This window comes from Dunckerocampus dactyliophorus, chromosome 20 (genome assembly GCF_027744805.1).
Source record: "Dunckerocampus dactyliophorus isolate RoL2022-P2 chromosome 20, RoL_Ddac_1.1, whole genome shotgun sequence".
NCBI lineage: Eukaryota > Metazoa > Chordata > Actinopteri > Syngnathiformes > Syngnathidae > Dunckerocampus > Dunckerocampus dactyliophorus.
Window position 1 is genome coordinate 13,714,199 of NC_072838.1, and position 12,801 is coordinate 13,726,999.

The following is a 12,801-nucleotide window of genomic DNA, read 5'->3' on the forward strand; positions in this document are numbered from 1 at the left end:
ATGACAGGTTGTTTTCGCTCTAGCTCCCGCTTTATCCGCCTGACGGATTGATGAAGGGAAAAGTGCATGCCGGGATTTTGTACAACTAGACGAGAAATCGCTGTTTTTATCCCGTTGGTTCTGCCACAGACACGTCTAATTCACAAAAAGATGCCTTTGAGTATGTGATGCAATCTGTGGCTCCTCCCCTCACTCATCCTCTCATCACTCCTTCTGCAGACGGCCAGAAGGTTAACAGACGAGTGTCATGCAGCAGATAGCTTTGCCCTTTACAACAAAGAATCCGCGCCAATTAAAGACTATGAGTATGGCAATGGACCTAAGTGTGTGTGTGTGTGTGTGTGTGTGTGTGTGTGTGTGTGTGTGTGTGTGTGTGTGTGTGTCTGTCGCTCTCTCAAACACACACGGCCTGAAAATGTCAGCTATTCATCTTGCATGGATACATTTATTCAAATATTTGCCCACATTACCGCTCCCCGCTCCTCCTCGTTCTCTCTGCTTGCAACTATTTATTTTGACATCCCGAACACTTCACGGTGCAGAGTTCAGTTAGCTTTAAAAAAAAAAAAAAAAAAAAAAAAAACAAGCCATCACAAGCACTTTGTATTGTTTCCCCAACACAAAGAGGGACATTTCTAAATGAGAGCATTTTTTTTAAATGGGGAATTTATTTCGTGTTACTGTTGCTAAGGCGATGGTGTGCTAGCATTGTGATGGTGGTTGTTATTTATAACCTTTCTTTTTTGTAGTGAGCAGCGCCACTTCACATCATTTAGCTCCTAATGAGTGTTGTGAAATGTAGATTATCTCAACAGTTGGCGCAGGAATACCGAGTGTTGCGGTCAGTGAGAGCATACTCGGCCAACGCTAAGGAATCAACTGAATCCTAGTTCTATGTCTTTGATGTGTTTTGGGTGTCTTTTTCTCGTGAGCCCATTATTCCAGCATGGTGTTTGAGCTCAAGTGTCTGGGAAGCCAAGCTCACTGGATTATAGTCTAGTATCTGTATGCTGTTCAGGAGCATCCTTATAAGTGGCGGCAAATCCATGCTAGTGCTTGCTGATAACTATCAGTGTGAAGCTGCTTCAAAGATGCCTTCCCGGGTGAACGCATATGAATATACTAAGATGGTAGGTAACCTACTATATACTTTTAGAATGCGAGCTACACTTAGCATAGTAAATCATGGTTTTCAGAACCTGCCCTTGCACAGCTCCCATTATATGAATTAATAATGTTACGAGACTAGGAGATGCTATCTGGGCCGCTGCAGGTCTGAACTCATGACCTCATGCTTCATAACGAGCCATCATGGTCTTATACTTGGCATTCTGTGTGCAATGCATGTGTTTTGGAGACACGGTGTTGCCATGTGACATGGTACAACACATACGGTAAGGGTGTGCGTGCACGGTGGCGATGTTCTTGATGTTCTCATGCAAAATGCAAGCCACTAAAGTGCCGTCATCGGACAGGAAAGTGAGTAAAGCAAAAGCACTGTAATGTTATGCAAGGACTCTGCTGTCATTTCAGTCAACTATTCCAAAGTTGTTTGGCCAGCAAAACAGAAATACATGAATTTAAAAGAAGCAGCACACACAGGGTGAAGACGGAGATCAAGCCTGACAGCTTGTTTTTTTTCTATTTTGGCCAAGCTTTTTTGATATTTATTTGGTTTTTAGGATGATTCAACCCCCAATACTTGTTACATGTGCATGTGAAGGCTCTGCTGACTAACATGAAAGTCCGTGTCTTCGTAGAGACTGCAAGTATTGAAACGTGGCATGTCGTTGTCATGCAGAAATGGCCGCCCCCTGTTGATACTTTGTTTCCTGCGGAGCTCCTGACAGTGTGTGCATGTTCTCGCTCGCTTTAACGAGCAGATCTAGAGATTAACACAAGCAGATAATGACAGCGGAGCAGGAAGCGATATATAAATGCTGAATTTGTTCCATTTTTCAGCAACCCGCTGTCGTGTTGTCAAGTTTATACAGTGGAACCGCGGTTAGCGTACTCCCCGGTTAGCATGTTTTTTAGTCTGTTTGCGTACATTTTTCAACTAGCATCTTGTCGTGTTAATAATATACTGCATGAGTCCAACTGTGTTCTATCACAAAACGTCATTGTTAGCAGCCTATTCCAGGAACAGGAAGTCTGTTCCGTCGCCCGCCTATGATGTCATCAACAGTTGACACTGTAGTTCTTTGCTAACTAACACAGTTATATCACAATACAGTTATATATTGATCACGGCTGCAAAAATAACCCACAATGGAGCCAAAGAAAGCCGCAAGTGACAGCATTTGGATAAAGAAGGTGAGAAACATTATTGAATTCAATATCGCACAACGCAACGATGGTTTCTGAGTGGATCTTGCTGCCGTATTTGTCAACAAACGCATCTTCAATCACAGTAAAAGTGACGTTAAATGTTCATTTATCCCTTTCTTTCACCATTTATATGTACTTTTGATGCATCCTGTATGTAAAACTGTCATTTTAAAACGATAAAAGCATGTTTTGCGTTAACATTTTTTGGCTTTATGGAACGGATTTATTGGATTTACATGATTTCTTATGGGAAAAATTGATTGATGGTTGGAGTCGGACCACCTGGAACGGGTTAATGACGCCAGTCAAGGTTCTGCTGTCGTCAAAAAGACAAGATAAGACTACACTTCACCCAATCTGCTATGTGTCGGGGAAAGTACCCCATTCATTTGGAGAAATACTGACCTGCAAGCAACCACAACTTGACTATTTAGCTTGTTAGCTTCCTTCGCAGCGAGCAAACAATGGTAATTAAAAAGAGAAGGGGAGTGTTAATGCAGCTGGAAGTAATCCATGCATTACTACTGTTATTTTTATTGCAAATGTAAATGGAAGGAGAAGGCTCTCGAAGGTGGGCTGTCCACTCGTTGAACGCAAAAAACGCAACAAAAAAAAAATGTTGGCGGGTCTGAAAATATGCAAACCAGAATACAGCACACGCACACATGTCACAGTCCTCGGGTCACCCACCCCGTCCACCCCCTCACACACACACACACACACACACACGCACACACACGTTGATTCCTGTGACAATGTGCGAACAGGCTGTCTTAATGGGGAGAATCCTATTTGGCGGAGAATGCCTTTCCTTTTCATTGCAAGCGGAAGTCTTAACACACCGAGATGGATTCCTTTCGATCAGAGCCTGCACCGGAACAGCGGGAGCTTCACAGACCAAAATTCTCCGCTAATCCCTGTATTGCTGGAGGGCTACAAGCAAAAGGGAGAGGTGGCATAGCGCAGTGGTGCTACAACTCAGGAGGAGGGAAAATGACTTTTTCTTTTTCTTATTTCGTTTGTTTTTTATGTGCAGTTATGTAAAACGTATTTCTCCTTTATTATGCCCTATGAAGGCGCCCGAAACCTGGATGCGCTGTAATCACAGAGACAATCAGATGCACGTTGTTTGTGGGCGTTTTTTTTGTGCACGTTGCTAGAAAACGATTGTCCTTAAGTTTCCGTGTTGCAGACATTGCATGACATTTGCATCCTTTCTAATCACTCAAGCGGTGTTTGCGTCATTCACTCATGTGTTAACATTGTACCTGACGTGTGGGTGCTTCAGCCAGAGGCGGTTTAATAAGCCTGGGAAGAGAAAAGGACTCACAGAAAGACATGAAATAAATGTCTCTCGCACGTTTGTGTGCGGGTCATCAGTAGAGTCGGCGTCGTCACACAGAATAACATAATCACCTCTCTCTAATGATGCGGTTGCTCATCGCCGGGAGCGACCGCAGCCCACAGCGGCCTAATGCTAACAATCACCACAGGCGCACACACACATCACAGACATACATGACGGCATTTAGCCAATTAATGAGAGGGATAGATGAGGAAAAAGTCTGAAACATTCCTCATTGTCCAAACTCTCAGATGCTCCTGCTTTGTCTCCTAATTAGCGTCCAGCCATCGCTCACTTTCATGTTCTTCCTGCCCCTTGTAGGTACTTTTTAACATTTACACAGGCAGCTTTTTGTCTTAGTAATTGGTGTTTGGGAAATGGGGATTAAAACGCAGCTGGGTTTTTATCAAAGTGTTCAAATCTGGTAGAAAAATCGCTCTCCTTCTGTTTGCCGGACTGAACATTAATCCAGATTATGTGGGGTTTGGCCTACCGGCAGCATCAGAAGCCATTAATACAAAGATTTGTTATTAAAAGACACCAAAAACCTAAGGTACCATCAGTCAATCTCCTCCATGCGCTGTGTCCTGTACAGTAAACAATGCGTTCAGCTTGCCTAACTTACATAACTGTTCCATCGCTAGCAGTGTGGCTCTCTAGTGCTGTATGTTTGCAAGGTTTCTCCCCGACAAAACTCACAATGTTGACGAAGAAGTTGCACCCGAAAGGCAGAGGAAGATGCTAATTGCACAAAAAGGACACGCTGGAGGAAGGTAGAACTTACGCAGCTGTAGGGCGCCATTACGGAATAAATGAATCTTCGGCTCGTACCATAAAGAAGGGGGAAAATAACATAAGGACGACAGCAGCAATACATTTTTTACATGGACGCAAAAAGGGCTGTAACTGTCCACTGAAATAGTTTTAAATATGGATGAAACAGGCTTATTTTGGAAACACTACTTCGCTGATTCAGCGTAATCTGCGCTTTCAAGGCCCTCTATATGAGCACCATGTCTGAGAAAAGTGTGTAAAGTCTGTGGTGAGGGGTTTTACAGCCTTAAAACATATATAATAAATGAAAAAACATATCCTCTAAACGAAAAAACATATACTGTAAACAAAAAAAAAACATAATAAATGAAAAAACATATACAGTAAATGAAAAAACATATACTGTAAACAAAAAAAACATAATAATTGAAAAAACATATATAAAAAACAAAACAAAATCAACGTCTACGCCACGGATTTCACTTAACACGGGTATTTTCTGGAACCTAACCCCCACGTTAAAGGAGGGAACACTGTGTAACAATGTGATCGCAAAACAATCAACAAAATTATCTCACACTGTAATTTTATAGCCTCTTTTGAACACAATTCAAAGATTTTTTTGTCTTATTTAGCCGCCCTCACGTACTTCACTAGAAAAAAGCTAAACGACACGACAGGTAGCACCCTTTCATCCTTCCCTTCTTTTCTTTACATCTTTGCATGTGTCCTTGAAGAGCATCTGACCACAGAGGATGTTTTGTGCTCCGATCAGTTGTCAACAACAACCCACACATTCTGTTAATATTTGCATATTAGCCCCCCCATTGTGAGCCGGTTGTCACGGTGAACCGGGAAGTGGTTGTAAGACATCAATTAAAGCGAGATATATTGAACACCATTGGAGTAAGATGAGAGGGACTCTTTGGTGGTGGTGGTGGGGGTGGGGGTGGGGAGGGTGGGGGGGCTTCAAATCAACTGGCTTGTTCCCTGGAAATAGTAGACGAAGGAACTTCCAACTAGCCTAAAAAGCCCTGTGAATATGTCCTGTGCATCTTAGTGATGCAAATGAGCCAACCATAAAGTCTCATTTGTTGTCTTTTAAACCCATATCCATTGAAGAGTCTTTTAAAACTGGATTTTAAATGTAAATGCGCTTAGTGACATTGAATTTTGCAGGTGCAAACACAGTCAACTGGTAAAAATGAACTCGCTTACAAGCCGCTAAAGCAACAGTAAGGGACAATGGGGTAGTTATTTCTATCCGTGCCTCTTCCTACACTAACAGACCCAGCAGGTCTATTTTTTCCAAAAGCAAAGTCATTTATATTTTTAGGAAGCAGCTAAGTTTGCACAGGCGCTGCACATGCAACTGAATAATAACGTAAGCACTGACGCTAGCAGTGTTACATGAATGACTCAAGATGCTTTTGTGCACAAAAGTGCTCATTTGAACAGCGATTGCCCTGAAATGCAGTGGAATCAGCTTTTTTATGGACTCATAACAGTAATGTTAGCACCTACGCTCGCGCTAGCAACATAAAAGGTGGCCTGGCTGATCCCACCAATAATAGAGAGACTAAAGTACATGATAGGGGGTCATTATGACAATAACAAAAACTGCTTATTCATCTTACTACAAGCCAATGTGCCCTCAGAATGATACTAATGCTGCAATTTGCAGTTGCTACACTCGACAAAAAAAATATAGCAGTAATACTGCACATTTTGATGTGGACTTTTATTGTGGCCAGCCTATGACACACAACAATCTATATCCCACGCATACATATGATATGCCACACCTGTGAAGTGGATGGGTCATCTCAGCAGCAACAGATTTAGACACATATGTGAACAATATTTGAGATACATAATCCCTCGTCTAGCGCGGTTAATTGGTTGCAGACATAGCCGTGATACGTGAATTTCCGCAAAGTAGGATTCCTTATTTCTAAATGAAATATGTTCATAGTTATAGCATAGAAAACCTGTTTACAACCTTCTAAATACGGTTTTCAACATTATCAGAGCCTTCTAGACATGAAAGAACACCCCTGTAATTATCTTTACACTCGTATTACCCAATATAGAGACATACATAGACATAATAAGAGAAGATAAGCCATGTAAGGCATAACTAAGACTCGTGCTTGTGTGTGTTGCTGTAAACGTGTCCTGGTGCTGGGGGAGCTGAGTGGGGGGAACACAGAAAGTGACATCGATGGTTCAGAGTTGACTTTTATCTTGGCCTGGGTTACGGCCGCAACAGTAGCTTGTGTTAGGGATTATTGTGCCTGGTGTAAAATAATTCAGACATGCAATAAAAGCCTGTTGTTGCCGCAATCAAGTCTGGTGTTTGTGTGTCTCACCATCATTACTGTAAAAAGACTGACACCTAGTGACCAGTGTAGAAAATTACATATCATCACAGTGTCTGAATGCATCTCCTACATGCCTTTTATTGCATTTTAGCTCATTTTGCCATTTTTACTCTTGAAAATGATACATTTAGGCAAAACATACGTAAAATTTGCTTAAATATGCATTTTTTAAACATATAACAGGTCATTTTCAACCACAACACAGCATGATTTGTTAATTAATGTTTTTTTAAACATGTGATAGAGTGAAGCAGCAAAATTGAAACCGTGAAGTAACAAAGGACAACTGTACTACACTTGACAAAATACAACATGCGTTTTCCCCCAATACAGGAAAAGTGTAGGTGGCCTTGAAGTGGCCTTTTAGTGTGGCCAGCCTAAGGCCCACCTGCGCAATAGTCATGCTGTGTAGACGCCTCTCGAACTCGTGGTGCGAACAAAACCAATACAATGACTATGTGACTATTAACATCACGCTTACATACACATACACGCAAAAAAATTATACCCGCAGCTACAACCCGCAAGGCATGCTGGATGGGGGGCACACAGTGTTAGTTTGCACTAGCTCAAATTCAAAGTGCACATTTTTTCAATTAAATATAAGCTACTTGAGAAATTCCTGTTGAAAAATTCCCACAATTTGGGTCGCCACGTGTCGTTAGTGGGTGACGGTGGGTCCCACAGCCAAACCAGTTGAGAACCACTGCTCTAATCAATGCATGCTATATTTCCGTGATATTTAAGAGGTGCAGTCCTTTTGCCTAGTTAACAGTTGAAATGAATGGGACGGTTGCAAATGGTGCATTGACCTTGCGTGACCTGGTCTTGGATGACGTCTTAGACCCTTGCTGTAACCCTGGTGTCACATTACCAATAGTCTGCCTCTAATGGACATCCTCTTCATTACCTTCAGACAATCTCTCTGAAATGACCTCATTGTTTGAATCTACACACACACACACACACACACACACACACAATGGGGCAAAATAGCATGCATCATTCAGTTTTGTAATCAGTGCTCAGCCAGTATGTTTGTCTAATGATCCGTAATACATTAGCAAGCAAGGGATTGAGTTTCTAGGGGGTGAAAGGACCTACACATTAAACTGCATTCAGAGGATCACAAAAGCACGGGTTTTGGAGGTTTCAAACACCCACATGTGCACAAATCTTTCACAGGTCGCACCACCGCGAGTAGTGAGAGCACTAATTATATGCGCACACTGAGGGGGCATCAGTGGGACTTCTGGATGTACCGGCAGCGGCAGCGGCGACGGCGGCGGCAGAATGAATTAATCATCAGTTTAGCGGTTCTTCAAGTCACCCGCTCGTTAATAGCAACTAACACGAGGCAACATTTTCCGCTTTGTAAACGTGTTTTGTCATGCCGTGGCCTTGTGGCAAAATGAATATGTAGGAAGGGCAGCAATACATGGCCCAAGCACGGACAGGGCTGGAGATTTATGTGCAATTGAAAGAAAGATGATGGGGGAAATGAGGCGGGACGATTATCCTTGCATGGGAATTTGTGTCCATACATTCTGCCATAAAACAATATTGCATCCCATGAATTGCAACAGAGATTAATTACTGTTGTATAGCGTGGAACCGCTAAAGTGGAACACAATCTGTTCCTGGTTGATCTGTTCTGATTGTGAACCAATTTTTTCCCATACAGCATAATAAAAACACAAATAATAGAAAGAAGAATAATCTTTTCCGGGATAACCACATTTATAAAGCTTTTATCAACTTGTCCAGGCATGTAGACGAGTAATTTTCCAAAAATATGTAGTCACTGAAGTGTAATAATAAGTTAACCGCTGTAAAATGTAAAAACAACAAAACACACACTTCACTTTGACTACAGGAGGGAACGTGAACACACGATGTGGTCCAGGACTTCATTTGTGATTCCGATATCAACCGATACAGGCAGGAGGTCTTCCCTGCTAATGTCATGTAACATCTGATGAAATGAATGAACACATGATGCTTCTCTTATTGTGACGCTACTGGATGCATGTCACAAATAGACACTGTGCAAAATACTGCAAAATGCAATATAAGTTATGGAACAACTGACATATTTATTTTAAACAACAAGAAAGACAAACCGTCAGCTAAAATAACACGTTATTAAGAATCCAAATGAAATAATGCTGGCATTGATACAATTTGGAAAGCTGAACATTTCAACGAGGCACAAACATCTGTTGAACAACAAAGTAAAGTACAAAGTATGAACATCATCATACTTAGTGGCAGAAAAACCCACACCGATACGAACCGATATCTCATTTTTATGCCAATATCAGATGGCCGATATTATCAGACATCCCTAACACTCCTTCTTGAGTTTGCTCCTTTGATGTGCAGAAAGCCAATGAAAAAGCCAAACACACAAGTAAATGTTGAACTGACACTTCACGAGGTATACTAAGGTTTTGCATACCGTTTTGTGAGAATTTGGAGGCATATTTCACCAGAAAAGGACAATCAAATTCCAAATGGAACTACTTTAGGGCTATTTGACTTAGTGTGATTCTTTACCCTGAAGGCCAGTAAATACAGAAATATTGCACTATGTCTTCCTATAACTCATTTCATTGCACTTAAAGGCCACGCATATTATAATTGGCACTGACAATAAATGTTCTTAAGACAGCAAAGAAAAATGGCGTGGAGATGTTAGCTTGGCTGCTCTTATGCAACCTTAAAGAGACATGACCGTGAAGAAAAGCACAGCTGCTTGTCTTATATGCCATACAGATGTGCATCCTTGTGATGCAAGAGGCTCTTGTCACTTCTTCTTTTAGCTTCCCCTTTTGATTATATTTTAATCCTCCCAGAAGATTCTCTCTGTGGTTTACCTTTCTCTCAGTCACCCTTTACCCTCTCTTCTCTTCTTGCCCTCATATCCATCTATGACTTATGCATGCAGGTGTGTGCCACTGCCACCTCGCTCTAATGTGCAGTGTGTGTGCAGGCATGCCTTTCGCTGGTACATCCACTTGATTTGTGTTCGGCCAGAACCCATTAGGACGAGAGATGGGGCTGCTTTTTTTTTTTTGCACGCTGCTGCATGCGTGTATGTGTCTGTGTGTGTGTGTGTCCAGCTGCTCATGCGGAGAAACAGATTTGAAGCAGGTCATGTGAAGGCCAGCAGTTTGAATATCACACACTGAATGCAATTTGTGTATTTGTCTTTGCAAAACCAACACAACAAACAGGAGCTCCCATGGTGATAAATCTCCACTGATAGTAAGATGAGACACTCATTGTAGGTCAAGATGCCACTTCCATCCTCCTTCTGTTACCGCCGGCTTGCACCAGAAAGAGGCTTAGCGAAATTAATTAAGGTGTCTATGCAAAGTAGGTGACACTAGTGGCTTAATGATGCGGCGCTTTGGAACGCTCAGTTCCTGAATGGAAGTTTAGCATCACAATGCTTCCCATTTACACAGCTGGGGGTTTATTTGTTTGTTTCCTGCATGCGCAATGGCAGATATGCACATGCTGGACACGTGATTAGGTACACCTGCACCTGCATTTAATGAGAGCCAATAGATGAAGTGTATGTGCTTTGATTGATGCTGTCAGAGAGGTACTAATTTAACAATATATATTCAATATTGGAGTTTGCAGTAATGTATGAAGTGCATGAATGAAGTGCATAAAGCATGCAGTTAGTGCCATGGAAATCAATCGCTGATGCACCTACAAAGCTCTATGGCCACTCTGACAAGCAGTTCTCAAGTAGCTGCCACTTTATGCACTGTGGGCCTTTGTGTGCTTATCACGCTTTGACATAATCCCAGCGTGGAAAAGTCAACTAAATGCAAATGTTGTTTGAGCTCTTGAAGGTTATAAGACCATGTGGAGTTCATATTTGGGTGGCTGTCATCTCTTATATGTGATGGACCATTCTCTTTACGCTTGACCAGGATAAATAATACCTCGTCAATTTCATTTAAGAAAAAAAAAGAGTGGGAAAATGTATTAATTATGCAAGTAATGCAGTCAATGTAATATTGACTGCATTATTATTATTATTATTATTATTACTATTATTATTACTATTACTATTATTAATTAAGTATTAAGTATTAAGTATTAAGTATGATCATCATTCATGCAGGTTACCTGCACAAACAGCCTAAGTCTAGCTATTCAAGATTCAAGATTCAAGAGTTTTATTGTCATACTGAAGTCAAGCAATAACATATAACAAATAAACATTCGAGCTGTCAAATATAGCGCATTAACGGCGGTAACTAATTTATTTCATTAATTATGTTGAACTTTTTAGCGTAAATAACGCATGCGCATCATGTCCAGCCATATGGCTCTGTTATGGCAGACGACAGACGGAAGGAAGCACAGCGTAGTGTCCCCACACACTTACACAAAGTCTGACGCTCTTTTATGACTTATATTCTGACCTGAACACACCAACAGCAGTGCAATTCCAACACCAAATAATATAATTCCAACTCACACAAACACGTCGCTAGTCCTCCTCGGAACGACACTTCCTCATTGTCACGAGATGCATTCATGGACACTCCGAAAATCACAACAATGTCTTAATTATGCGCGCATGTGTGGTCTAAATAAACACAGAGACAAAGAAAAACAGTAAGTGGATATTCTTATCACTCACGAACGTAACTCTTACTGCGGAAGTACAATATGATGCATTTAATCACGCCCGGAAATCCCAGAAAATACATGTACACTGAAAATGTGAATTCACCTTAAATTACTTGGTGTCTTTGAACAGAACTCTTCATGGCTCATAATAACAGGTTAAAGTGTGATTCAAATGTTGTGCTCGTGTCGGGCAAGTAGATTTTCAGACGTGTGTGCTGTCTTTTAGCTTGAGTTACATTTTCAGTTCATTTGGGGCCGTATATGTAATTGCGTCCTGTCATTTATCTTTTGTATCATTTATCCATTTGTGCTTCAAATACAGTAAAAATGGCCATACTTCACACATTGTTGCAAATTGCGATTAATGATGCTTAATTAAGTGGAAAACTGTGATTGATTTGATTACAACTTTTTCATCACTTGACAGCCTTAATGATCATATAAAGACCGTCCAAGTGGCCTTCCCATTTCTTATTTAGAATTAAGTATCCCACCCTTTTTTGCCATTAAAATGACTCTGATTCCGAGATAGAAAATCCCAAATGCACCGTCCTCCCGTAAGGATGCAGAAGTTTAAAAAAAAAAATGGTTTCATGTGACGTAGAAAAGTATTTTCCCTCTAGTCTTTGAATATAATACACTGAAAAAACTCACATTATATAACAAGAAAAAGAACCTCGACTCCCTAGAAGGACATGTAGGGATTAAATTCACATTTGAGGGTGACTTGACTTTGGGGAATATTTGGAAAATCTTCAGTTCAAAGACATGACTGATGTGCATACAGGCTGCAAGTGAAGATACCCCAGCTCATGTGATAATACCCCATTAATACGATTAAAACTCTTCTGTACTGATTTTGATTGAATCTGGTGTCTTTAAATCACTTTTTTTTTTTGCATATTCCCTAAAATGTGCTCTCAGCCGGGAAGCAACCAAGGCGACCTATAGCTGCAGAGGTCCTCTGCTGGCCTGGTATGAACTGGACTTACTGTCCATCCCTGTGGGGGATCCTTGGTGCATGTCTGGCCCTAATTAATGCCCCTCACTGCAGTCTCTTGTTGGAGCAGGAGATAGAGAGGGAGTCAGTCGAGAAGGAGAGCATTAAATATTGATTGTATTTGTATAAATACCCGCAGCTTAAAGCCCCGCATGACCCTTTCTTGCTCGCTTTGCACCGTTCTGGCTGAAAGAGGCAGAGAAGATTGTGCAGATCTCCCGCAATGCGACATGATTATTGCCTTCCCAAGGCCACAAGGTGTTCACATTTGTACCAATTATTGCCCCATTAGCTCACAACACAAC

At 41.3% G+C, this 12,801-nt stretch overlaps 2 protein-coding genes across 3 annotated transcripts in view; one reads left to right on the forward strand and one right to left on the reverse strand.

Moving 5' to 3' along the window:
* The window catches only part of dlgap3 (discs, large (Drosophila) homolog-associated protein 3), a 93,716-nt gene that overhangs the window by 31,148 nt on the left and 49,767 nt on the right, over positions 1 to 12,801 (forward strand). The window lies entirely within an intron of this gene.
* The window catches only part of LOC129173127 (tissue alpha-L-fucosidase-like), a 68,219-nt gene that overhangs the window by 3,682 nt on the left and 51,736 nt on the right, over positions 1 to 12,801 (reverse strand). The gene's annotated exons all lie outside the window — the stretch shown is intronic.